Source organism: Peromyscus leucopus, unplaced genomic scaffold (genome assembly GCF_004664715.2).
Source record: "Peromyscus leucopus breed LL Stock unplaced genomic scaffold, UCI_PerLeu_2.1 scaffold_875, whole genome shotgun sequence".
In the NCBI taxonomy this organism is placed as follows: Eukaryota; Metazoa; Chordata; class Mammalia; order Rodentia; family Cricetidae; genus Peromyscus; species Peromyscus leucopus.
The window spans coordinates 78,213-101,645 of NW_023505811.1; the positions used below are offsets into that span (position 1 = coordinate 78,213).

The window sequence follows — 23,433 nt, forward strand, 5'->3', positions numbered from 1 at the left end:
CCAATCTGGTTACAGGGGAGAACAGCACTTCCCTGTGTCTAGCAACCAGACAGGGCTATGTCTGCCATCCGTGGCCATTTGCAAAGACCCAAAGACCCCTGTCCCTTTTGCCCCCATGAATATCTATTGTCACTCATGCACAGGCACACATACACGCACGCGCACCTCGTGAGACCTGGATCTGCCCTAGCCCCCACAGTTCCTACGTCGAACGACCACATCTCGCCACGGTGCTTGCTCAGGGGAATCCACGCTCCCTCTGCTAACCCTCTAGGGCCCGGGAGCCCCCACTGAGCCCACAATGCCACGGAAATTCTTGTTGGCTGCCCCTCCAAAAGGGGCCTTCCTATTTTGGAAGAGCTCAGAGCTGACAGCTGCCTCCTGCCATTCAGAGCCTCAGGGCTCCAGGGCTGGGAGGGTGGAGTGAGGGTGGACTCCCCACCCCCACCCCTCCCTCTCTTCACTGTTGCTTTCTATGTATAGCTCCCTAGATCTTTCACTTTTTAAAAAACGCGTTTTGTGTAGAGAATAAGGAACGTGGATCTTTTTATTTTGCAATCCTGGGCCAGCTAGATACCGGGAGCTAATTGACCTTTTAACCTTTTTCAGTGGCCATCTTTTGGTTATCAATGTATTTAGAAATATGTAAATTAGATTAAATTTCTCTTCTGGAAACACCCCAGGCAGGCAGCCAGTGTGTGTTTTTCTGTCGAGTGGACAGGCTGGCACTGGCTGACAGCTAGGGCTGGGATCAGGGTTGTGCCTGGCCAGAGTCCCTGGGTCCCCTGCTGGCCACCAGGTTGACCAGACACAGTGAGGATAGTCCAAGTCCTCAGCTTTTGGCCCTTGGTGCTGAGGTGCACGGTGGGGCTCTGGTTGTCTGGGGAAGCGGCTCCCCTGAGCTGAGGAACCAGGGCTCTGGTTGGCTGGTCTGGGAAGGGAGCCAAGACAGAAGCGTTGGTTGGTTTAACCAGCAGCAGTAACACGCCTGCAGGAGGGGTCTGGCCTTGGTGCCTTAACCAAGGAAGGAGCTCCTTGGGGGTGTTGGGTAGAAGTGCACATCTGCTCTCTGGGTGGGGTGGGGCTGCAGAGCTGGACTCTGCCAGGAGGGAGCTGTGCTGTGGGACTTCATCCCAGGCCTTGAACACCACACACAAATGTTCTGCCACTGAGCTCTACCTCGCTAGATCCAAGGTAAATGTCAAGAAGAGACATAAGAACCCAGATAACAAGGGGAAAAGGATCTTGTTTTAATCATTCATTTGTTTTTTTCCAGGCAGGGTTTGTGTGGCCCTGGCTGTCCTGGAACTAGCTCTGTAGACGAGGCCAGCTTTGAACTCAGAGATTGGAATGCTGGGATTAAAGGCATACGCCACCACCACCTGCCTGTTTTTTTTTTACAATTTTCTTTTTTTCCTTTTTTTTTTTGTTTTTGTTATGTTTTTTTTTTTTTTTTTTTTTTTTTTTTTTTTGTTTGTTTTTGTCCAGTTTTTGTTTCCTCTCTGCTAATCAATTTTTTTTTCCTTTTTTTCAATTATTGTGGCCCTTGTCCTGAGGAGCCTCCCCATATGCCACCACCGCCTGGCCAAAATCAATTTTAAAATATAAAAGCACTAGAATGGATTGTTTTGTTTTTTTTTCTAAACAGGTTTCTCTATGTAGCCTTGGCTGTCCTAGAACTAGCCTGTAGACCAGGCTGGTCTCGAACTCACAGAGATCCACCTGCCTTTACCTCCCTAGGGCTGGGATTAAAGGCCCTAATGCTAGGCACCACAACCTAGCGTTAGAGTGGATTTTGAAAGATCCAATGACAGTAACATGGGAAGGCCTTGCTACTCACTATATGTATACACTGATGGCTGTCTTTGCACGCAGTTAACAGGGAAAGTTTTTGGTTTTTTTTAATTTATTTTTATTTCACGTACATTGGTGTTTTGCCATGGGTGGGTCTCAGGAACTAGAGTTACAGTTGTGAGCTGCCATGTGGGTGCTGGGAATTGAGCCAGGGTCCTCTGGAAGAGCAGTCGGTGCTCTTAACCACTAAGCCATCTCTCCAGCCCCGGAAAGGTTTTCTTTATCCAGTACTGTACACTGATAGCTATATAGTAATGACCCTCTGCAGGGGTCACCTACCATTCTTACAACAGGGATCTTTTCCTAAAACTCCTGAGCATAACAAGTCTCTCCGTAAACAACTCTATGGTCTCAAATGAAGTAGCCTTAACGTTGACTGGCTTGAGCTCAACCCATGAGGACATCAGAAATTAAACAAAACCTTGGGTGAAATGACTACTGTGGCAAATGCCACAAAAGGAACTACAGTATCTAGAGGAGATAATCATGGGGCCCTACTTTATTTGGACGTCAGACAGCGGCACCCAAAGCAGTAATGCACATGAAGCAGACCTGTTGCATGTTGTGAATCAGATGCACAGAGTGCACTGCCAGTGGCTCTCGCATGGGGCAGCAAGGTCTGCAAAGGTCTGTTTGGGGAGGAGTGTTATCCCGACATTTTATCCTGGATCAGTGGTGAAAATAAACCCTTGTTAATCACAGCAACTGTACTTCTCTACCTCCCCTTCCCCATCTAAATTATGGAGAAGCACATTATTTGGGGCTACCATATTAACTATTTCAATACGTTTCTTTAAAGGATGTAGACTTTTAAAGAATGCCATTATTATTACCCCTAAAGAAACTGGTAACAAGGACTGAGAGATGGCTCAGTGGCAAAGAGCACATAGTGCTCTTGCAGAGGACCTGGATTGGTTCCCAGCACCCACACAGGAGCTCACAGCCAGTAATTCCAACCCAGGGTATCCAACACCCTCTTCTGACCACCTCAGGCGTTAGCGATGCATGTGGCTGCACAAATATGACTTCAAGCAAAACATACATAAACCTAAAAAATGGCCGGGCAGTGGCACACCTTTAATCCCAGCACTCGGGAGGCAGAGGCAGGTGGATTTCTGTGAGTTCAAGGCCAGCCTGGGCTACAGAGTGAGTTCCAGGAAAGGTGCAAAGCTACACCTGTTTTTTTTTGAAACCCTGTCTCAAAAAACCAAAAAGAAAAAAAAAAAAATTAAAAAATGAACGGATAACCATCACTTAGTACTAATACAACACCCTACTTTAAAATTTCCCCAAACACGAAAAGGTGCATGAATGATGGAAGCACAGTTTGATGCAGTTTCCCAAATGCTATGTTTATTTACAGTGTCCCTCACAGGAATTATAAGATCTGTCTCATGGTGACTTTCCAAACAGCCAGGCATGGTGCTTAGAGCAAGGCTGGTACTGAGCTGAGCTTTTTGTTTTGTAGAGCTGAGCATTGAGCACAGGTTCTCATGTGTAAAGATTTGCAATAATGCGTGATACATTCAGATATATTGCTTGCATAACAAGTTCCATACACAAACATTTATCTAAAAAACAATTTTTTGATACATAGGTGACCCTGGCTAGCCATAAATTTGCTATGTAAACTAAGCTGTGCTTTAACTCACAGAGATCTGCTTTCCACTGGGTGCTGGATTAAAGCAGGTGCCACCAAGTCCAACTATTAATTTTTGAAACAGTCATATACTCACAGTGTTCTTCCAGACTGTCTCCCAAGTGCTGAGATTACAGGTGTGAGCCATCGTGACCAGGTTTTTTTTCTGTTTTAAAATGCATTTTTTTTCCTGTTTTGCAGTGTTGGGATCTCACACATGCCTTCCATATGTGCTAGGATAACGTTCTCTACCACCAAGCTACATCCTCAACCCTTACAAATACTATTGATTGTTATGTAATAATTAATGAGAAAATAATATTTACTTCGTGAAACTGGCCCCAGCTATTTTTCACCTCGTGAGACAGGGTCTCAGTGTAACCTGGAGTGCCTTAGAACTCATACAGCATAATCTGACCTCAAACTCAAGGCCATTCTTATGCCTCAGGCTCCTGTGTCTTAGAATTACAGGAGCCACCTACACACGTGTCCAGGCTCATTTATTTAAACATTATCTCATGTAATGTTTGTCAGGACCTTGTTTGGCAGTTAGATCTTCATTTTTCTCATTTCAGCGTAGCTTTACCAATTCTAGTTTTGGAACTGAAAAGCCAGAGGAATACACAAACGAGTTTGGCTAGCATTTCAAATGCCAAAGGGATACATGAATGGCTTTGGCTAACATTTCAGCGGCGGAGCTTAGGACAATTGCCTGCGCTACCGCTGGCAGGTGTCCAGCAAACAGACACCGGCACCCGCCACGCGTGGGCTCCGCCTCTGGGTTGCACGTAGCCCCGCCCCTTCGAACTCTACCTCCCCGTCGTCTCCATTTGGCCTATCAGCGCGGGCTTTGGTTAACAGGAGGCGGTGGTAGGCGGGGGCCAGTAGGGGTTGGCAGTATCTCCAGCACTGTTGCGAAGAAGGATAGAAATGGACAGCTAGCTGGCCCAATGGACGTGAAGTCCGAGGCTGGCACGAGCCAATGAGGTCAGGAGGTGGGGCTGGGCGTGTGTGGAAGGGCCCTCAAAGATTGTTGTGGCGTCAGACGCGCAGAGTAGCGGTCTGTGTCCACGGCTCGGGTGTTCGCTGCCGTCATGAGCTACACAGGTAGGCCCAGCAGGGTGGAGGACGCGCTCCGGGCCGGGGAGGGACAAGACGGGGCTGAGGCATGCCAGGCTCGCCCACGCCTCCCGTGGCGTCGCGGTCACTGCCCTCTGCGGTCACAAAATGGCGCCGCAGGCCCTTCGCTTCGGGGTCGCATCCCTCAAGTCTCGGCTCCCAGTGACCTCAGCCGGGCCTCCCGGACGCCTGGCTGCTCGAAGCCTGGCTTGTGTCTTCTGTGACCGTAGGCTCCGAGCCTGGGCGGCGTTAGGTCCCAGCTTCCACTGCCCACGTCCCTCCACGTCCTAGGACGTCGGTTCTCGGGCCTGAGCATTTGAGATGAGTCCGTTGTCTCGGCTGCTGTCGCCATTGCCTCCCCCGCACAGTTTCAGTGCAAAGCGTCGTGGATCCTTACTCTCGCCACTCCCCTCTTCATCTGGTCCAAAGCTGGAGGAGCGCCAGGCCCCAGGGGGAGATCGGTAAATATATGAAGGGTCTGAGCTATGCAGGGAGCTTTAGGGACCGAGCTTGAACCTTGGCAAGGAATGACTATTTTCCACATTAATTCATTCAACTCACCGAAAAGGTGATGAGTAGGCACTGGGAATACTGACAAAATTTCTTAAGCAGCTTATAGGCGAGCAGACATGAGTAGGACAATAAATAAGTGCACACTGTATTCCTGGGCCCTGGGTACCCTGCAGGGACTCAGCCATTACACAGAGAGCCTCGAGGCCTCTGGGAAGAGGGAGGGGAGGTTTAAGAAGAGATGTGAGCGGAATAAGAGAGTAAAGATAGCTGGCCCAATAACGCCCTGGACTGGAGCTGCCTACCTCCTTAGATCTTGCTAGGAGAGATCAGTGGTATTTGAGCAAAGAGGAAGGTGGTGGTGAGCAGGGTGAGGGGGTGTGGAATATGTTTGAGTGACTGTAAACCATTCCTGGGTGAGTTGCCAAGGCTGCCTGGGTTTGCCTTACCAGTTAGCACCATAGAGCCATAGGCAGTGCCTCCTACTTCGCTGGAGGTATTTCAGGCTTGAACTTAATATGGTTGCTGGGTAACCCACATTCTGCTAGGAATGTTCAAGGCTTTGAATGGAACCTAAGTTGCTGGCTTCTGTATAGGCCCTTTCTGCTAGTCCTTGGTTAAAAGCTTGCCAAGAACCTTGGGTTTTCTCACAGCCATCCCCTAGGCCAGTGGTTCTCAATCAGGGTGATTCTGCCTGCCTCTTACCTCCCGGGGGGGGGGGGGGCAGGGAGCAGACATTTGACAGTATCTAGAGTCCCGTTTTGTTGTCTCATCTTGGCGTGTGGAAGGGGCTGGGTGCAGTGCTGCTACTGACATCTAGTGGATAAAGGGGGGACTGCTGCTCTGCAGCCTGAAGTGCCTAGTATGGCGTCCACCACAATTTTTTTTTTTAATGCTAAACATCTGAGTTAGGTAGGAGTGTGTTGGAAAGGAAAATCGTTAAGTAGAACTAATGCTTAATGTCTCTAGAATTAAGATGTAATTCTCTACACCAGGTCTGACCAAGAATTCAAAACTGTTCTTCTGCATTTAGAAACAGGGCTGCTGAAGAACAAGAGGATGAATTTTATCTTATGAGATAGCTTGATAATGGGGCATTTATATTTACAGATGAGGAAACTGAATTAGTTTACTAATGGCCAAGTTTGAATTTCAGCTTCAGGTCTTGTTAGGCTGTAATCCTGGGTTTTATGGCACTGAAGTAACCAAGCTAATAAATTGATTAGTTTCCCTTTCCTCTTGTTAGACTAAAATCGAGCAGTAACCTTTTTTTTTCTTCTCAAGACAGGGTTTCTCTGTGTAGTTTTGGTGCCTGTCCTGAATCTCAGCTCTGTAGACCAGGCTGGCCTCAAACTCACAGAGATCCTCCTGGCTCTGCCTCCCAAGTGCTTGGGATTAAAGGCATTTACCACTGCCGTCCGGCTTTGTAGTACATTCTTATATCCCAGCACTTAAGAGACAGGAATGTAAGTTGAAGACCAACCTAGGCTACATTAACTGTCTCAGAAAACAAAAACCCGTAAAAGGTTACTAAATTCAAAGACGTTTTAAGATACTTTTGTTTGTTAAGAGTCTCACACTAAGGCTGGGTGGTGGTGGCGCACGCCTTTAATCCTAGCACATGGGAGGCAGAGCCAGGCGGATCTCCGTGAGTTCAAGGCCAGTGTAGTCTACAGAGCGAGATCCAGGACAGGCACCAAAACTACACAGAGAAACCCTGCCTCAACAACAACAAAAAAAAGAGTCTCACACTATATCTTGGGCTGGCTTCCCATCTTAAAATATAGCCAGGCTGGCCTTGAACTCATTTTCCTTTGTGCTGGATCAAGTCACTTTAGTATAACTTAGAGGTTAAGTCCTGGAAGCTTTGAATTGTATGTCACTGCTATTATGTGTATGTGTGTATGCCTATATGTGGGTGTGTGCACATATGTGTGGATGTCCATAGAAGCCAGAAGAGGATGTCGGATCCCCTGGAGTTGGAGTTACAGGGGTAATGAGCCAACATGCTGGTGCTGGAACCAAACTCAGTTCTCTGCAAGAGCAGCACATTCAGCTTTGGAACCCATCTCTAGTATGAAGTGGGGAGGGTGGAAACAGGAGAAAAACAGCAGGGAAAAAAAAAATCTAGAGTCAGGCCTTCAAACAAAGGTCTGACATGTACTGTTTTTTATAGAACACTTATCTCACAGCTTCGTTGTGTTCAGAATGCCACAAGTGCTAATAGCTGGTGGTTCTGGCCTAGATTACATTTAGGGTGACAGTTGTTACCTGAAAGCTTGTCTGGTACTGGAGTCCCTACCTCCAACATGACTCAAGCTCCTGTATCTGGCAAATTAATTCTAGCTGTGGTTATGTGCCATATGGGTTGCTCTGTAGGGCCACCAGAAGAACCCTAACAATGTGGCAGCTGTTTTTCCTCAGACTAGAAAGATCCAAGAAAGAACAGTCCAGAAGGCTCAAAAGTCAGTCATTTCTACATGACTTAGTGATCACACCAGCTACCTCTGTTAGTCTAGAGTGGGGTGGGGGAAGACTGTCATCTCAGGAAGACAGAATCATTGCAGTTCATCTCAGAGGTTGGTTATCAGCATCCTTCTCCATCTCTGTATTTGCAGCACTGGGGATGGAACCTCAGAGTCTTCTGCATGCCCGCCAAGTACTCACTTTGTGTGTGTGTGTGTGTGTGTGTCTGTCTGTCTGTCTGTCTGGGAGATACAGATTTGCCCCCACCTGTCAGTCCCTGTCTTTAGTTTTTTTTGTTCATGGAGGAGCTAAGACTCTCTTAGGAGTAAACATAAACCCTTTGCTCTGCAGTTTTCTTACTGAACTCAGAATGTGTGTCCATCAAGATGTAGTGTTTCATTACAATTGCAGTATACTCAGCCTTCTACATCTTCGAGTTCTGTTTTTGTGGATTCAGCAATAGAGGATTGAAAATATTGGGAGGGGGAGAGTGTATCTCTGCTAACCATGTACAGAGTTTTTGCCATTATATGATAAATAATACAGTATGACTTTATATGTAATTTACATCATGTTAAGTCTTATAAGTAATTAAAGGCGATTTAAAACATACAACGGGCATTTTATAAAAGAGACTTCAGCATTTGTGAATCTACCTTTCTTTGAATGGGAGAGCCTGTTCTGGAATAAGTCCCTAGCAGATAACTGACAGCTATATGTAAATTGCACAGTATGTACCAGGCCTGGTAGCACAGGCTTGTAATTCTAACATCCAGGAGGCCAAGGTAGGAGAGTCACAAGTTCAACACTGGCCAGGATTACAGAGTGAATTTGAGGCCTGTCTGGGCAACTAAGTGAATACATCTCAAAATGCAAAGTCAATAAAAAAGGAGGACTAGAGATACAGTGCAGTGATGGAGTGCTTGCCTAATAAACTACCCACACACACCAGGGTGCATACTGTAACCCCAGCATCTGGGAGATGGAGACAGGAAAATTACAGAGCTGAGGTTCTGTATCTATACCCTACTGAACAAACCAAATCAGGGCTAGAGAGAGGGCTCAGTAGTGGAGTCCAGGTACCTGAATTAGATCCTCGCTTTTGGGGGGAAAAACAATATAAAACAAAACCTGAAGAGAAACCATATTACATAGCTGACTGCGATAATCCATGCTTGTAGTTCCAGCTATCACAGCTTAAGCAGTGCCGTGAGACCTCAAATTACCATATTACATAAAGTCGGAGAGCATTTTGGTGGCAGGGCTGTTAATGGATTTATTTCTTTAAAAAAAGCAGTGGAAAAGGTTGGATTGGATACATTATCCTAATTATTCTCTACAGTTGAATTCCCCAGTGAATATTTTTCGTGTTTAGTTGTTGTGTATGCACACAATATGTGTACAGGTTTATGTATAACCAGAGGTCAACTTTGGTGTCATTTTTCTGGTGCCAACTACCTTGGGTTTTTTTGTTTGTTTTGTTTGTTTTTTAGCAGGGTCCCATTAGCCTAGAACTTGCTGATTGCACTGAGCTGGTTAGTTAGCAAGCCGAAGGATTCACGTGTGTCGTCTCCCCCACTTCTGAGAACTGTATAGCACCCTTTATACGGGTCTGGGCCTGAGACTCAGGTCTTGACGCTTGTACAACAAGCACTTGACTAGCTGAGCTGCTTCCCCGGCCTTGCTTCAGAGACTGTGGTTTTGTGTATTTAAATTTGTATTTTGTTTATATGTGTCTCTGTGCATTTACGTGTATGTGTTTGTGTGAGTGTGTCAGACATGTATATGAAGGTGCCCCAGAGACCAGAAGAGGACATTAGACCCCTTGGAGCTGGAGTTAACAGGTGACTGTGAGCTGCCTGATGTGGGTTTTGGGATCTGACTCTAGTCCTCATGATTGAGCAGCAGTTTCTCTTAACTCCTGAACCATCTGTCCAGCCCCTCTGTGGGTTTGTTTGTTTTTTAAATAAATTAGTTTATTTAATTTCATGCATATGAGTGTTTTGCCTGAGTGCATATCAGTGCACCACTAGGTTTTAGAGGTTCCTCAGCTGAAGGGAGACCTGCCTGCTAGTTTCTATTGAAATGTCCTCTTAGTCACTTTCCTATGGCTGGTTTGGGGGAAATTAACCACCTTGTGCATACGTTTAGGTTTTGTCCAAGGATCCGAAACCACTTTGCAGTCGACATACCTGACACCAGCGCCCAACCCACCTGTGATTATGGTAAGTGTGGCCTGGTGGGAACCAGAGTGCTCTGCCTTCTGCTTGGTTGCTTCTAAGGCTTTGCTCTCACCGTGTCTTGCTTAATTAAACCCAAACTGAGGAATGGTACTGTGGCCCATTTGAATAGCTTGTGCTTCTTTGGGGCAATCTGTAAGTGATAGCTGTGCTACTGAGTAAGCTGGCCTGTAAAACATTGACTTTTTTGACTTTTTCACATTTTGTGGAAGTAATATGGTTCTTGACCAAAGATAGAGCTTCAGTAAATCTCCCTTGAGGATCTGAGAAGAAGACTGTTAGAGTGTAGCAGATTTTGACATTGGAATATATGACATTGTCATCTACAAAGTTTTTACTAGAGAGCATTACAATTGAGTTGCAAAATAAAATTTGCAAAAAAAAAAAAGTTAATAGTGTTTAGAGAAAGTTTATGATTTTGTATTGAGTACATTCAGAGCCATCTTCTGCTGAATGCAACTGGAAAAGGTTGATGGAGGAAGAGACCACGCTGTTCTTTCAGCCTCCCGCCCCCGAGTATCTAGCTGCATTTCAGGATCGCAGCTAGGCTCTCAGCCAGTGGACACACGTTGAAGGGACTTCCCAGTTGATGAATGAACTGGGAATAAACGGAAGCAGCCACCCAGTGAGCGAGCGCCACCGGCGCTGCTCTGCTGCCAGTGCAGCCCAGACCTGAGGAGAGCTGGTCTCGGGAGTCTGTTCTCTGTTTTCACCGTTTGGGCCCCATTGAGACATCTAGCGGGCCTGTTTGCGCCCTTCCTTTCCCTGTTCTTTCCATTTTATTTATGTGTATGTGCCACCGTATGCACGTGAAGGTCAGAGGAGACACGGGAATAGGTTCTCTCCTTCTACCTTTATGTGGCTTCCAGAATGAAACTCAGGTAAGTCTGTTGAATTGCCTTTGTATCCATGAAAATCAATTATCTATTACTATTTCTGAAGTTTCTGTTCTCTTTCAGTGGCCTAGTGTATATTAATTATTGGATAATAATATTCTTGGAATCTCTTAAGTCTTGAGTCCCATGGATTTGTCCTTTTAACTTTTTGCCAGTTTTCTTTTTTAGATTTATTTGTGTTTATTTTATGTGTGTGGGTGTATTGCCTACATGTATGTCTGTGCACCATATGTGTGCAGTGCCCTGATGATCCTGTAGAAATGGACAGATAGTTATTAGTTACCATGTGGGTGCTGAAAGGGTCCCATGCAAGAGCAGCAAGTGTTCTTAAATGCTAAGCTATCACTTCAGCCCCTGGATTTATTCTTTCTTTTTCTTTTCTCTGGTTTTGTTTGTTTGTTTTTTGAGGCAGGGGTTCAGGGGGTCTCACTGTGTAGTGTAGCCTTGACTGGCATGGAACTCACAGGATCTGACTGCCTCTGCCTCCTGAGTGCTGGGATTAAAGGCGTGCGCCGCCTTTCTTGTCTTTTTAATTATTTCTTTTGTTTTGTTTGGGGTTTTTCATGACAGGGTTTCTCTGTGTACCTCTGGCTGTCCTGGAACTCACTATGTAGACCAGGCTGGCTTCAAACTCACAGAGATCCACCTGCCTCTGTCTCCCAAGTGCTGGAATTAAAGGTATGTGCCACCACATCTGGCTTTTTTTAATCTTTTTAAAAAAACTGTCTTACTTATAATTTGTTTGCTTTTTGCACATAAATTTTAAAGTCATTGCATCATATTTTATCAAAATAAATCTTGAAGAGATTTTTGTTTTTTGTTTTGAGACAAGTTCTCACTGTGTAACCCTATCTGGATTGGAACTTGCTACGTAGACCAGGCTTAAACTCACAGATTTGCCTGCTTCTACCTAGTAAGACTAAAGGCATTTTGTACCACCATGTTTAGCCATACACTGACTTTTTAATTAATTTATTTCATTTTTAAAATTTAATTTATATGAATGTTTTGCCTGCATGTGTATCTGTGCATTGTCTATGTGCCCGGTGCCCTCAGCAGCCAGGAGAGGACATTGACTCTCCTAGTACTGAAGTTACATCATAAATTCTGTGTTGAAGGTAAAGCCACGGAACATGTGGCGACATACAGATTAATAGAAATGGGCTAAGTTTAGTTATAAAGAGCTAGCTAGCAAGAAAATTGAGCCATAGGCCATGGCCATGTTATTTGTAGTTGAAAAAAAAAAAAAAAAGCTAGACTGGTTCCCAACTCATAGAGCTCTACCTGCCTCTACTGCCCAAGTGCATTATGAGTTTTTCCTCCAACTTACTTTTCCACTAATTTAGCTGTGCATGGCTGGGCATGACTTTAATCCAACACTCAAGAGGCAGAGGCAAGTGAATCTTTGTGAGTTTGAGGCCAGCCTGGTCTACAAAGCAAGTTCCAGGATAGTCAGTGGTGCTGTTTACACAGAGAAACCCTGTCTAGAAAAGAAAAAAAAAAAAAAAAATTTCTGTGTTGATATCTACCTGTGTTTTAGTTAGGGTTCTCTAAAGGAACAGGACTAATTGACAGTGTGTGTGTGTGTGTGTGTGTGTGTGTCTACATATTAAAAGGGGGGTTATTAGAGTGACTTATAGGCTGTGGTCCAGGTAATTCAACAGTGACTGTATCCTGATGGAAAGGCCAAGAATCTGGTAGTGTCCACAAGACTAGATGTCTCAGCGGGTCTGGTGCTGGAGTCCTGGAGGATTCTTCCTAGGGAACGTCTGGTCTCCAGTCTGCACTGGACTCTTGAAGAAGAAGGGTCTCAAACCAGCGGAGGAGTGCCTCAGCAGCAGGATAGAGGAGCGTGCCAGCGAGAGGAGGGCAAGCAGGCAAACAGCAAAAGCTTCCTTCTTCCTTGTCCTTTTCTGTGGGCTGCACCACAAGGTGTGGCTCGGATTTTAGGGTGGGTTCTGACCTCAAGTGATCCAGTCAAGAAAAATCCCCCACAGGCTGCCCAGCTGCTTGGATTTTAGTTGATTCCAGATGTCAAGCCCAGATGACAACCAGCATTAGCCATGACAACTGGTTGTCATCTCGCTGGGCAGGTAGATTATAATCCTTCATGTTGATCCAGTAGAACATGTTCACCTGGTCTGCTGGCATCTCTTAATATGGTCTTCTTCTTCTCTTTTTGAGACAGGACCTTGTTTTGTGTCACCAGATGGCATGGAACTTTTGCCAGTCCTCCTGACTTTCCTCCCTCAGTACTGGGATTATAGGTGCAGAGGACCATACTCAACTTTCTTTCTTTTGAAATTTCCTCTGATAGCCAGGTGTGGTGGCACACGCCTTTCATCAGCACTTGGGAAGGAGAGGTAGGCATATCTCTGTGAGGTTTGAGGTCAGCCTGGTCTACATAGCAGGGCAGCCAGAGCTACATAGTGAGACCTTGTCTCAAAAATAACTATGCCAGGTGGCAGTAGCATTTGCCTTTTAATCCCAGCACTGAGGAGCAGAGGCAGGTGGATCTCTGAGTTTGAGGCCAACTTGGTCTGCAGAGCGAGTTCCAGGACAGCCAGGGCTCCACAGAGAAACCCTGTCTCGAAAAACCAATTCATACATACATACATACATACATACATACATACATTTCCTTTGTCAACCATGAATTTATTCCCTCTAGACAGAGTCAGTAGAGATGCCTTTTTTCTCAAGAGGCAGGTCTCATGGATGCACATTCTAGATGTAGCTTCTTTTCTGAACAGCTCCCTACCCCCACCTCCTGAGAGTCCCTCAGAGAGTTGCAGTCATTCCAGGTATAGCAAGTAGCATGTAGTGAATGTTTGCCCAAAGGGACTCCTGTAGCTCGTGTAGGCATTAAACTTGGGATCCTCCCAAGTAAGTGGGATTACAGGCCTATGCTTAACATCTGGTGGCAGTCCTGTCATAGGAGGCCATTTGTCTATCCCTGAAATGTAAAGTCGCCCACTGACTCACTCCCACTGCCTTTCCTTGTATTACCTTATTTGGTTCTAGTAGCTCCTTGGTAGCGAAAGCCTGGATGACACTTAGAGCCTGCCCCACAGAGTCCTAGTGTGTGTGCTTGACTCCCAGTCCTGTCTCCTGAAAGCTGATGTTCACTGTTTGTGATACTGTCAGCTGTGGCCAGGCTCTGAGCTCTGATTCACTCGTGACTCTGCTGACCTTCTTTCTTGCCTGTGGAAATGGCTCCTGGATCACTCTTCTCTTCTAAGGTCTTTCTCTTCTGTATGTTCTCTAAACAGCAAGCAGCATTCCAGTATGAACAGCATCTATGGGCTCGGTTGCTCTGAGATACTTGTTGCACAGACACATGGTTTGGGTTTTCTCATCCTGAAAGGAGTTTGCTTTGTGAGTTCTCATGCCACAGTTTATTAAATGAAGTAGTCTTCTAGAATTTCTAACTGGTTTCCATCTTCCTCCCATTTTGTTGTGTGCAGCCCAAATGCAGATGGTCTCCACTTAGTTTCCCTGTTTTTGTCATTGACTATGCTGTCTTCTCACTGCAGTTTGGTTTCCTGTCCAAAGATAAGTATGGTTTGTCTGTCAGTGGAGCAGAGATAGCATGCACTAGGAGGTGACTGGGTTCTCACCAGAGGTATGAGCAAAGTGGGCATCTGAACTATGTGTCCCTCTGGGGAATCCCATTGACTCAATTCTCAAGTGGCTTTTGCACCTTTGGACTTTATTCTCCAAAAGGTGTGGATTTTTACTACATATGATCAGACCCAGAGTACATTTAGTTTATGATTCCGATTGTTCTTTCAAAGACTTTTTAAGCTAGGGGTTATGCTTCCCCCAACCCAAAGTGTTTTGTTGTTGTTTGTTTTGTGTTTTGTTTGGGGAGGGTTGTTTTGTCTTTTGGATTTGTTGTTGTTGTTTTTGAGACAGTTTTAAAACATCCAAAACAGAATCTCATAACCTGGAACTTCCTGTGTAAACCACGATGGCCTTGAACTCATAGAGTTCTGCTTGCCTCTGCCCCCTGGGATTTTTTAGGCAGGGTCTCTCTCTGTAGCCTAGGATGGCCTGGGACTTACTATGTAGCCTAAACTCGTTTGGAACTTGCACAGGTCCTTTTGCCTCTGAAGTGCTAGAATTACAGATGTCCATCACCATGCTTGGTTCTGGGAGCTGCTTAATGTCCTTCCCCTGATGAACTGTGCACCTAGATAGAATGGCGTCATTCAAGGACTTCGTGGCCCTCCCTGTTAAGGCAGATGTTTAGGGTTCCTGGACTATTTGTTTCTCTGCTCCAGTTGGGTGATAGGGTGTGTTGCATGGCTTTTCCTGGGGCACTGGGAACAAATGTCTATACCTTAGGTATGACACTAATAATTGACCAAAGGAAGAAAATCCAGTCCAGGTTAGCTTGGTGAACTTGATTTTAACTGGGGTTACTTACAGAAGATGGGTGAGGGGTTATTTCTAGGAACACGTACAACTTACAGGCATCTCCATCACAGAAGCGTTTTCCTCAAAGCAATCATTAACCGTTCATATGTCCTTGAGCAGGGAAGGAGCCTTGTGTGCTGTTCACCACTTTCATAAGTGAATTAAAGTAGACTCAATCTTGCAGGATATCATGAGGGCAGTGACACCTGATCTGACTTTAAGACAGCAATGGCAATGTAATACGCAGAGGACAGAGTTCCACAGCAGGGTGATGATTTCATTGTGAATATGTACTTTTTGTACAATAGTTTGTAATGTTTATTCAGTCAGTAAGTCAGTCACCAGTCAGTCATTCAGTCATTTGTTATTTTGTCATATAGGATAAAACTCTGAGTTTTATTCCTAGACCTCATAATTAGCTGTGTCCAGTATGTTTATATACAAGGCTGCTCAGGGCCTTGCACATGCTAGGCAGACACTGTAACCTGCAGTCTCTGAGGCACTGTGAGCTCTTTGCTTCCTCCAGTTAGTGCTTATCCACAAGTGGGAAGGTCTTTTTCTAAGTCTGTAGGGAAGGAGTGTAGAAGCCAAGTTTATTACCTGAGAGTGTTAGAAACAAGAGGCTCCTTAACTACCACATCCCGGAGCTGAGTATCAGGGGCAGGGAGTGGCCAGGTATGTCTGTCTGGTATTGTTCAGCACCTTGGAAAGTTGAGTCAGATACTGAGAGCAAGTACTTTGGAATTAAATTGTATTAAGCTTAAGTTCATATTGTACTAGAAGCTACTATAGGAATAACTGTCCTTTTTGCTTTCTGTAGGATATGGAACTTGGAACTCTGGGACAAATAGAGGCAAGTATCTGGCCATACTCCTCTCCTTTGGACGGTACCAGTTATATTTCTCTAACTGCCCATGTGGTCAAGCAGGGTTTAGGTGGGTGTCTCCAGGGCTAGCACAATGAGAAGGCCTACCCAGCCTCAAGTGGCTAAGAGTTCCCCTAGCTTGTTTTTGACCAAAACCACTTTTTTTTCTGTTTGTGTCTGCTTCCTCCTCCCTTATCCCCACCCCGGCTATCTCTACCCCTCTGTCTCCCTATCTGCAGGCTACGAGAACTATGGTTATGGCTATGGCTATGGCCAGGATAACACCACCAACTATGGGTATGGTATGGCCACTTCACACTCTTGGGAAATGGCTAGCTCTGACACAAATGCAAACCCTAGTGCCTCGGGTAGCGCCAGTGCCGATTCCGTTTTATCCAGAATTAACCAGCGCTTAGATATGATGCCGCACTTGGAGACAGACATGATACAAGGAGGTGTGTACGGCTCAGGTGGAGAAAGGTGAGTTGGGGTGCTCCTAGGGCTAAGGTTCTTCAGGGTTAACACTCCTATCTGCTGGGATCTTTCCGGAACACTCCTTGGTGTCTGCTTTTTCTCTCCTTGCTCTGTGCTCCCCAGACGCTGTGCTCCTAATGAGGTCCATTGTGCTTCCCTTTCCTGACCTGCCGTCTTCCCTGCTGACCCCATGGCCAGCTCCCTGTGTGCAGGGGAACAAGCAGGCCCCAGTTGTCTTTACCAAACCCACAGAATGGCTCCTCAGGAGTAGAGTACCATGACAGTTAGGTATTCAGTCTACATTTTAAATCTTGCATAGTGCCAGGGCAGGGCAAATTGGGTTTGCTGAGAAGAATGAGATAAGCCTTTGGGGCTAACCTCTTGGAGCCCAGTCATCTCCACCCAAGAAGTTAGGCAGATAAGAGTACTTCATGGCCACTTGCTGGTGTCTTATAAGTGTGTACTTGTTGAAAGCATCCCTGGGGCAAACTTTTGTCCTGGTTTTATAGATAGGGCTAATGAAGTGCAAGCGGGTCACAGCCTTTGCCTGAATGTAAATAAATGAATGGTAGGACTGCGCCTTACCCTCAAATCTGTCCCACTGCAGAGGACCCTCCATGTGTGTGGTCATTGGCTGAACTGGTTTCAGTTTGGTTCAGGAGTGCTTGTGCCATAGTAAGAAGGGCACATACATTTCTAGCATAGGATGAAGGGACACTGGGTAGCTTTGAATGATAGATGAGGAAGACCAGACAGTGAGGGGAGGGGGGCTGGGCTGGTCGCTGGGAAGACCAAATAAAGCCCCAGGGCTCCTGAGGAAGAGCAAGAGACTTGGCTTACATGGTCCACACTGCTGCAGGGCAGCTTGCTATACCGTGATGCCTTGGAAGTGGTGCCTGGGATAAATGTCAGATGCCTTATCTTTTGCAAGTGTTGATGCTTCCTAGTGAGGCTTGGAGAAGAAAGTGCAGAGAGGGCCCTGTACCTGTGAGGTGTGTGGGAAGTGAGCCTAAGCCCGGGCTATAGCTGAGGGTAAACCATCGCTGTATCTCTGTCCTAGGCAAGTGGTCCAGCCTCCTTATTAGGTGCTGTGTTGAGTTTTTTGTTTGCCTGTTTTCAGTGCTAGAGCTAGAACCCCCAGCCTTGAAGCTGGGCAAGTGCTCTACAGCTGAACTACAAACCCAGCCTTTTCTGACCTTGGTAAGCTCATACTATCTCCTAAGAAATGTTCCACATTTCGTATCACTTGTTCTGGGTAGTAAGAGCTTTATAGGATTTAAAGATACCCCCAACCATCAAAGATGAAACTAGCCCAGTGTTCTCATAGGTACTGAAAAAGCATTCATTGTGCTTGGCTCTGCTCATAAGGAATAGCTTTGGCCATTGTAATTACCATAGATTAAATATTCTTGAAAGGCTGTGGAAGCAGCCTTGAACTCAGTTGGATAAGAGCTATCCTTCCATCTGTCACTCTTTAGGGTCCCCAAACAGGTGCATGGCTCTGTTCAAGTTCCCCATGAGGAGCTCTTGCTGCCTCTGATCTTCTACTGTGTGGTTTTTCTGAACAACAACAAGCCTATCTATCTTACAGAATTTTCTGTTGGGCTAAGACTGGGAGTGACTGAGCAGGACAGGGCAAGAGCAATAGGCTAGGCCATTTGGAGTTGAGGAACTCCAAGGGCCTCTCCCTGATGCTTGCCATGTGTCTCCACAGATATGACTCCTATGAGGCCTGTGACTCAAGGGCCATCCTGAGTGAACGAGACCTCTACAGGTCTGGCTTATGACTATGGCGAGCTTGACCCTGAGATGGAAATGGCCTATGAGGGCCAATACGATGCCTACCGTGACCAGTTTCGAATGCGTGGAGGAGATACATTTGGTCCAAGGGCTCAGGGCTGGGCCCGGGATGCCCGGAGTGGACGGCCAATGGCCTCGGGCTATGGGCGCATGTGGGAAGACCCCATGGGGGCCCGGGGCCAGTGCATGCCTGGTGCCTCCCGGCTGCCTTCCCTCTTCTCCCAGAACATCATCCCCGAGTATGGCATGTTCCAGGGCATGCGTGGTGGGGGTGCCTTCTCTGGTGGCTCCCGATTTGGCTTTGGATTGGCAATGGCATGAAGCAGATGAGGCGGACCTGGAAGACCTGGACCACAGCTGACTTCCGGGTGAGTAAGCTGGCATACCTCTCCTGACCTTTGCTGGGGTATGGCTACCACCTCTAACTTGGCTCATTCTTTCTGACCCAGACGAAAAAGAAGAAGAGAAAGCTGGGTGGCAGTCCTGATGAGCCAGACAGCAAAGCTACGAGAACAGACTGCTCAGACAACAGTGACTCGGACAATGGTGGGTTGGGCAGCCTGGGGTCCTGCTCCCTGCTCCCTGTCCCCAGGGGTCCCCTGGACTGAGCTGACTGTTCTCCCTTTGCAGATGAAGGCACTGAGGGGGAAGCCGCAGAGGGTACTGAGAGTGCTGAGGCTATGGAGAAAGGTTCCCGAGCAGTAAGTCACCCTGGGCCCCAGGCTCTTGCTTTCTGCAGGTGGGGCCTAGGAGGCTTTGCTACAGGGGTCACGGGCCATGTGGTGTCACCTGTGTGCACGGGTAGTGAGTGGCTAGCACACTAGCAGTGTGTTTCCTTGGGAGAGATGGGGATATGCAGGCCTCTGTGCAGCAGATGATGGGAAGGGGATGATGCTCCTGGTCCTGACCCTTAATCCTTTAGAGCCAGTATAAGTAACTGCCCTTTAAAAAGTGGAATTTTAAAATTGTGTGTTAGGAAGGAGAGGACGAGGAGGGAAAAGAGGATGGGAGAGAAGAAGGCAAAGAAGATTCAGAAAAAGGTGAGTTTTCCAGGGGTGCCTAGGTACTGGGGAGGCTCTTCCAGGTGCTTGTAGGGGGAGGGATCCAGCTGAGGGCAGGGTTGTGGCAGAAATATGGCTGGCTGGGGACCTTCCTTATGGGACTAGGTATTTGTAGGAACGGCCTCATCTTATTTGTGCCCTCCCAGTCTGCCTGTTCTTCCTAAGCGGAGGTTATGGATAGTGTGGCCCCCAGCCTAGCACTTTGGTTTTGCCTTCAGGTGGGGGCAGCAAGCAAAAAATGTGGGGAGCCCCAGGCACACCCCCTCCCCTTGGTCCCTCAGTAACACACAGTTCCGAGTCCTCAGTGGCTGGTGTCCGAGCTGGGACCCTTGGTGCAGTTTTTACGGCTCTGGTTTGCGTGTCCTCTCCCTTAGCGCCTCTCCAGCCCTTGTTGGGAGTCCGTGTCCCCCCACCTGAGTGATGAGCGCCAGCAGGTACCTAACAGTAAATCCAGCCTCAGCCCACTGTTGCCGCGGTGCCCGGTGGGGGGTGGGCAGGGCCATGTGATCGGCCTCCCTGCATCCCGCCACCCAGTCCCTCTGAACACGCCTGTGTTCCCACCAAGACAGCCTGTCTTTGCCTTCTAGCTTCTCTGCACCCACTCTGCAGAGAGTGAGCGTGTTCCGGAAAATAGAGGGGTCAGCACGCGTACCCCTCTTCCTGGTGCCTAAGCCAAATCTACTTCATGCTCAGCCCAGGGCACCCAGCCCTGCTCATGGCCTGAGGCTTTATGTATACAGCTGCTCTCAGATGGACCCTCTGGAGTGGACAGCGGGTGATTCAGCCACAGGCCACAGGGTCTAATCTCTTAGAGTCCTGCTCGTAATTCTGCCTTTCTGTTACCACAGGGGCCCTGACCGCCCAGGATGAGAGCAGCCAGGCCAAGCGCAAGTTGCAGGCAAGCAAGAAAAGCCAAGACAAGCAGAAAAAACGTCAGCGAGACCGTATGGTGGAAAGGTAACTGTCTTCCCTCCGTCCCCCTGACTGCCTCGCTCTGGGGCTGCTACGAGGAGAGCAGGGCCATAGCTCTGCCATCTCGCCGCCCTCTGGCCTCCCTTGGGAGCCGCCACCTGCTCTGCTGTGCATGGACCCTGCTTCCCGCCAGGCCCAGCTCCCAAGTCCTGACTCGTCCCTTGCCCCTCTGTGGCCACCTGGCGACCGCTGCCATCTATGGCCTGAGACCTGGCACTGCTCAGCACCATTACCCAGAAGTTCCAGCGCTAGGTCACTCAGCGCACAAGCCCTGAGGTGCGCAGGGGGCCCGATGCCCCTGAGGGAGGGGGCCAGCTCATCAGAGACTCAAGGTCCAAGGCGCCTGTGCCACCCCAGCTAGCTGCCAAGAGGCCGCCGCCGTGCCCAGGAGAGATGACAGCACCAGTGGGCTGTGGCAGCCTCTGGGTCTGCTGTTGGCCCTGCCCACCGGCCTCTCAGGCCGGGCCTGTCTGTGGCTGAGCCCTTCACGCCCCTTGGTCGGGTCTGTCTGCCCTCAGGGCTCCCGCACTGGCGCTTGCCTCCTCCGCCTCAGACTCTTGCTCTTGCTGGACCTTCCACTCAGCCTCGCCGGCGCCCGGCCCCTGGGCTCTTCAGACAAAGCTGACCCCGTGGCCCAGATAAGGACGTCCGGCAGAGGTAGGGACCCGCCCCGAGGCCTCGGTGGCGGCTGGCCTCCTCCGCCCCTTGCCACGGCGGCCTGTTCCAGCCCAGGCCCTAGACCCAGGCTTCTGCTGTGGACACGAGGCCCAGACAGAGCACCTCGCCCAGTGATTCCAGGCTGCCCTCTGGCAGGCCAGGCGGGCACCCTCCTTCCAGCTCAGACTGGTCTCTTCTTGGAAGAGGAAGATGAGGCAGCAGGTGCCCAGGCCTGTTGCCTCCCGTCCCTCCTGACACCACCCCCAGGCATTCTGAGCAGAGGATGGGCTGGGCCTTTGAGTCCCCCGACCCCAGAAGGAAGATGCAGCACCTTTTCAGGCACTGCCTCGGGACTGCGTACTCCACTCTGCACCTCAGAGCCTCCTGGCTCTCGCCAGGGCATCCTTCCTTCTGGTCCCCATCTGGGCCAAATGTACCAGCTCCTGCCCAGCCTTGGTAGAGAGGCCCTCCGACAACCTTCCAGCGACTCTTGGCCTGTTGCAGCAGTAGCTGCCTCGGGTCCCAGCCTCCTGCCTGTGGGAAGGAAGAGTTCTTCCCCTAACCCCTACGTTGCTGTAACTGCAGCCTGCTCCTGACCCTATCAGTCCCAGCCTACCCCTCTGCTGGGACTGCACGTCAGATCGAGGCCTGTTTCAAGGCCTGCAGCTGGGTTGGGTGAAGTAGCAGTGACATTTCCTGGGACCCTTGCAGCCTCATCTGCTTCTTTCCCTCCCGTGGCAGATCCAGTTTGTGTGTTCTCTCTGCAAATACCGGACCTTCTACGAGGATGAGATGGGTACCTTGATAGCAAGTTCCACAAGGAACACTTCAAATATGTAGGCACCAGCTTCCCAAGCAGACTGCTGACTTCCTGCAGGTAAGCTTCTGAGTAGCACATCTGCTGCTGATGTCTCCAGTCTCTGGCACCCTGGGCAGCTGACAAATCTGTGTCTCTGATAGGAATATGTCACCAACAAGACCAAGAAGACAGAGGAGCTCCGAAAAACTGTGGAGGACCTTGATGGTCTGATCCAACAAATCTACAGAGACCAAGATCTGACCCAAGGTGAGGAGGTTCCATCCCACCAGGATGGCTGCCACCAGGTAGGCCCTGCCTGCCCTTCTCTGCTTCTCAGTGCAGTGACAGGATGTCCCTCTGTTCGCTGAGTCTCAGGCTCCTGTAGAAGTGGCAGGGAAAGTTAAGCTCGTCTGATGTCCTTGGCACTTGAGACCATGATGACTGCTTTCTTCCGCCCCTACAGAAATTGCTATGGAGCATTTTGTAAAGAAGGTGGAGGCAGCCATTGTGCAGCCTGTGACCTCTTCATCCCCATGCAGTTTGGAATCATCCAAAAGCATCTCAAGACTATGGATCACAACCGGAACCGCAGGTGAGTTGGGGCCAGGTGTCCTCTTCTGGGGTTATAGCCTCTGCTTACCCATGAAGGACTGTGAGGGAGGCAGGGGCAAGAAGGAAGGCAAGGAGATACATGTAAACTGTTTGACAGATGTTACATTAAACTGGAGTTTTGTCCTTTTTTGTTTGTTTGTTTTGTTTGTTTGGGGTTTGTTTTTCTTTTGGTTTGGTTTGGTTTGGGTTTTTTGAGACAGGGTTTCTCTGTGTAGCTTTGTGCCTTCCTGGATCTCGCTCTGTAGACCAGGCTGGCCTCGAACTCACAGAGATCTGCCTGTCTCTGCCTCCCGAGTGCTGGGATTAAAGGTGTGCGCCACCACCACCCGCTGAACTGAACTTTTAAGGAGCACTTGGGATATGGGTCCTTCATATACACAAGGATCAACAGCTAAATTAGTTTCAGAAACAGAGGCCAACAAACAGTACTAATGTGGCTAAAGGAGAGAAGGGAAGTAACTTCAGAGGCTTGCTTCTGTCATTGGTGTGTTCAAGTGGTCAAGGAAAAGTACAGTGAGTGATGAACTAAGAACATCTGCCATGAAGGATATAGGAAGCTGGTCTGGGGCCATGTGGATAAGAATGACTTTGGGAATGAAGAAGAGAAATGCTGGCAAATACAGGGCAACAGGAGCCTTGGATGATCCCCATTCCCAGGAACTGAGTAGACGGTGGTGCTGTTAGGGCTGTGGACAGAAGGACATGATATGTGATGCAGGGAAAGAAGCACACGTAGTAAGAAAATGGGTACATTGTACCATTTCCAGTGTGTTCCCAGGCCTTTTTTTTTTTTTTAATTATGTCCCTACCCACTGCTAGGTCGGCCACTAGAGGTCGGTGCGAGTCCCTCCGCCCACGCCAGCTTGCCGCATCTACCACTCGGGTTTATATGTTCCCAGGCCTTTCTGAGGCCAAAGTAATGGTGTTTGTTTTGATGGTGTTTTGTTTTGTTTTGATCTTAAATGTAATTACATCATTTTCTCCCTTTTTTTCCTCCCTACAAATCTTCCATATGCTCCCCTACTTTGCTCTCTTTCAATTTCATGG

The 23,433-nt window shown here is 48.1% G+C and overlaps 1 long non-coding RNA gene and 1 pseudogene across 1 annotated transcript; both read left to right on the top strand.

The window, feature by feature from the left end:
• The first annotated feature begins 4,470 nt into the window (after positions 1-4,470).
• LOC114680863 lies at positions 4,471-20,979 on the top strand (annotated as a pseudogene).
• A 793-nt stretch (positions 20,980-21,772) lies between these two features.
• LOC119086124 lies at positions 21,773-22,287 on the top strand. Its single transcript, XR_005090704.1, has 3 exons — positions 21,773-21,852; positions 21,936-22,041; positions 22,238-22,287. It is a non-coding gene; the product is annotated as an uncharacterized LOC119086124 (long non-coding RNA).
• Positions 22,288-23,433: the final 1,146 nt, after the last annotated feature.